The sequence below is a fragment of a genome, unplaced genomic scaffold (genome assembly GCF_019419815.1).
Source record: "Pyrus x bretschneideri cultivar Hongxiangsu unplaced genomic scaffold, Pyrus_bretschneideri_v1 Contig6, whole genome shotgun sequence".
In the NCBI taxonomy this organism is placed as follows: domain Eukaryota; kingdom Viridiplantae; phylum Streptophyta; class Magnoliopsida; order Rosales; family Rosaceae; genus Pyrus; species Pyrus x bretschneideri.
Window position 1 is genome coordinate 5,590,548 of NW_025999798.1, and position 4,239 is coordinate 5,594,786.

At 37.8% G+C, this 4,239-nt stretch overlaps 1 long non-coding RNA gene across 1 annotated transcript; it reads left to right on the forward strand.

The window, feature by feature from the left end:
* Positions 1–357: 357 nt before the first annotated feature.
* Positions 358–3,540, forward strand: LOC125471399. Its single transcript, XR_007253583.1, has 3 exons — positions 358–1,733; positions 1,851–2,249; positions 2,685–3,540. It is a non-coding gene; the product is annotated as an uncharacterized LOC125471399 (long non-coding RNA).
* Positions 3,541–4,239: the final 699 nt, after the last annotated feature.

Below are 4,239 nucleotides of genomic sequence, written 5' to 3' on the forward strand. Positions count from 1 at the left end.
AAAAACATCACGATCATTGAGACCGAGTATAGCAAAACCTAAAATGAGATCATTATCAAGTGGACACAGTAAGTTTAAGAACAGGGTTCCTAATCGACTCGTGGCAAGAATGACATCGACCTCAAAGTCTAGAACATGTTGGCATCAGGCATGCATGCTCATTGTCTTTTTATGGCTTATTTTATTTGGGTGGGGGGGGTGTTCTCTTTATTCTTTTTTATTTTTAAGTTATTTGGGGGTACCGTGTTAGGTTAGGGACTTTGGAGAGAGAATATATATATCTGTGTATATATACATATTTTACAAACAGGTGTCGATCTTTACTAAAACTATCTACTTAACGTAGTTACTTATTTGATCAAGATTTTTTGTGTGTTTATACATGAATATACATATTTTCCAAACAGGTGTCGATCATTACTATCGAATGGTTTGGTTGGATGCTCGTGATGTATAAATACATGAGTGTTTTTGGCAGATGTCATTGAGCCTTTAAAAGGAAGAGGGATTATGGGATGTAAGATGGCTGCCTAGTGCCTCCGATTATGTTTCATGAACCTCCAATGGCCAGGAAAACAAAACAAAAAAATTGTGAACGGGAAGTAGGCAAAGTTATATCAAACTCAAGCTTGAATTGTAATTTTGAGGGTTCCATCCTTCTAGCTGTGATATAACCACAATTGAAGGATTGGCAATTTTTGGTGGTGGTTTTATAATAATGAAAACAAGATGCGACACTGTTGAATGGTAAAAGTTGTTGTTTAGTCCCCTTAATGTGTTGTCAACTTGCTGGGAATGTAATTTTAGTATTTCTAGAACTATTTCGTCACAAAAGACTAGCGATGTTTTTTTTTCTTCTCTTCCCTTTTATATAAAAACTTTCTGGAAACAAACCAAATGAGTCCCTAAAATTATAATTAAAGTTGTGGTTATGGAGAAGACGTTGTGACAAGTGGATGGTGGAGGTTGGAATGGCATAGTGAACATGATTATTGTTCAAGCGGAGATGCAGCTGGTTACAGCTTAAAAAGTGAATGCACATTATTAACGATGGTGGTGGTGGTGGTTTTTGACAATTGTGTCTTTGTGGTAGTGGTGGCTATGATGATGGTGCACAAATCTTAGTAATAGGACATAGGAGGTTTCTCATGAGGTTGTAGTTTCTTTTTTAAGGTTTCTAGGGTTGTAGCTGTATGTAAGTGTTATTGGGAACAAGGGCTAATGGCAGTTATGGCATGACAACAGAAGTTGTGTGTAAAAAGTGGTAGTGTGGTAGAAGGTGCCTTCCATTGAGAAGTTTTAAGAGGTGGATCCAGCTTGATAGCACAAAATTTGGAACTTGACAATATATTGCCCTTTCCTTGTTTTTCTGTTCGAAACTTCTTGTTTGTTCTTACTGTATTCTTCAGATATTACATCAAGCTTTGTGATACTTAATTAAAAATTTTAAGAAGATTTGTTTCACCCGTGCGTGTTGTTTAGTTTGTTGTATATGTAGTACTGAGCAGAATAATAAGTTGTAAATTTACTGAGAACAGAACTTGTGGCCTTCTGCAGTTTGCTTAATTTATGATTTTTTTTTCTTTCATTTTTTGGCAATTTGTTCTTGTATTGAGGTCAGATTTAAGATTTTCAAGGATTGTTTACCTCTTCCGGAAAATGCTTTTAAAGCAGCTATCAGAGACAACTACCAGGGAGGTTCTAAGTTCAAACAAGAGCTCAATAGCAAACAGGTAAGTAACATCATTTACATCTTTTAGCTCCTTATTTAAAATTTATTCGAAACTAGTTTCCTGTCACTTAAAATTATTTTTAAAGGAAAAATTCTTACGCATTTTGGTTTGATGAAGGTGCATGCTTTAATCTCATTGTTCTGGCCTCTTACCGAGTCAGTGCCTACTTCTGCTCCCCCTCTCCGAGATGTGGCAAGACCAGGCTCATTTCCATCTCCTATTGCAGAAGAAGGATTTCGTCCAACAGCAAGGCTGTCCCATCAAGAGGGCTCCTATTCATATAGTGTGCAACGCACTCATGCATTGCCGCTTGATTTGCAATCCAGGCAGGCGATCCCTTTTCCACTGTATGATCAAATATGAGGTCAAAACACATGTGGAAGATTGACGGCGTGACTTAGTGCCTCAACATGTTCAGCATGCTTCTCTTCCACATCATGCCGATTCGTATTATTTAGCGGCGGCACATGAGCGGTACTTGCCCGAAAACCTTTCCCATCATGATGCGTATAGAAGGTATATTCATTTGTTCCATTCTTTGTCCAATTATTTCAGCTGTTATTATGTAGTGTTTTTCACATTTAGCGGTCTCCATTATATGTCATCAATTTCATTATACAAAGAAGATTCCTTTCTATTCACGTTTTCTCCCCGAAATATCCCTCTCATAACTTTTGAAGCTTTATGTACTAGGATAGTTTTGTCATTTGATACAAGCTTGAAAAATAATAAAACAACTATGTAACTCTCTTAATCTACATTATTATCCTATTTACAGTACCGCACTCGCTAAACCACGGCAGTTACATTATCTCAATATCGTATTTTCAATCTTTATATTTTCATCAGTGAGAGTTAATCCTCACACATCCTGAGCACGTGAGAGGATTACTTTTATTGATTTGGGCATAATTCTCATATGATAGATAACATTCTTATGCATTTTCACAGGCATAGGGTGACACTTGCAGAGGAGATGGTTCCCAGGGATCAAGTTGTTTTGTATGGAAGCGAGTATGACATGCCCCATTTGTCGAAGGAGAGAGAGAGAGAGAGAGAGATATTGCTCTGCGTTCCAATTATGTGGTCGAATCTTATAGTCGAGAGTTGCCCGCCGCTGCAGCCTCACATGTTATGCTGCACTCGCATTCTTTAGCACCGTCTTATGAACGAATATTAACGTACCAACGGTACTATCCAGTGACAACCCGTCAGGGTCAGAGCTTGGTGTATGCTGATCCTCTTCAAAGACCATTGCATGGGACCTCTTACTCAGCTGAGGCTGATGTTCCAATCTCTACACATTATTCGTACAGTAGAGCTCCCCATTACCGATGAACGAAACTTGGATGTGTAGATTCATTCAAGACATGCTGGTAATGTGTTGTTTCATTGTCAAATACTGGTCGGAACTTTATACAATCATCTCCCGAGTCTCGCCGGTAAACTGTCTATTCCGTTTTTCATCTGTGCCATCCATCTCAAAGTGTAGATCATTTTCGAAATCTGAGGCATAATCTAGCGCGCAAAGCAACGAAATAAATTAGATCAGTCTGCCTTTGTTAGCACCTGCCATGGCGGTGTGGAATTACGTCTTCCCTTGATAAGCTCATGTCCTTATACGATTTCTAGTTTCTATGCAGACTCTTGCATTGAGGCAAACTTTGTATAAGATGTGAACCGTTTTGAGACGGGCCTTCAACTTCACTTGTGTAGAACTATTCACCTCTTTCTCTCTTAATTTGAGAATCGAGTGTAAAGGAACAGTTAGTGTCATGTTCAGAAATCCATCTTTTTACTTTTTACATACTCTTCTTAATTTTTGACCATCTGAACAAATGAATTGAAAAAGATCAAATGATGACAAATTAAAGAAGTGTATGAAAGGTAAAAAGTATTGACTAACATAAGAAGGGTAGTATGGTCCAAAGAATTAAAATGGTGCTGATGTGGCAAACGGTTAAGTAAGGCAGTTAGTTAGTTAGTTAGTTAGAGCTGTTAGCATCAAAAGCTTAGGAGATAAGGTAGTATTGAGCTATATAAGTGTGTGAGAATCTTGTAGCAATTCATTCGAAGCAATACACAGAAATTCATTTCCTTTGTTCTTTATCTACAATTCTCTTTCTCTCTATCTCTAAGTTTTTCTGGTTTTCTTTGATTTTCTGTGCACTGTTATCATGGTATCAATCGTCGGTCGACTCTCAATCTTAATTCCGCTGTGCGACTCCTTGCGATCGGTTGAAGATTGATGGTGGATGAGGTTTCTTTCTGATTTCACAGTGCACACCATCTGCTTGCGTTATGTTCTAGTCGAAGAATGTCTGTTATTTTTCTAAAAGTTTGAAGGCCAATAGCCATTGTTAGACAATTAAAAAGGCCAATAGCCATTGTTGAGCACATAAGAGGTCGATAGCCATTGTTTGATCAAGATTTGTTGATTCTTAGTAAGTTGATTCATTGGGAAAAGGCCGATAGCCAAAAGGAACGAATCAAGGGTAGTATATTT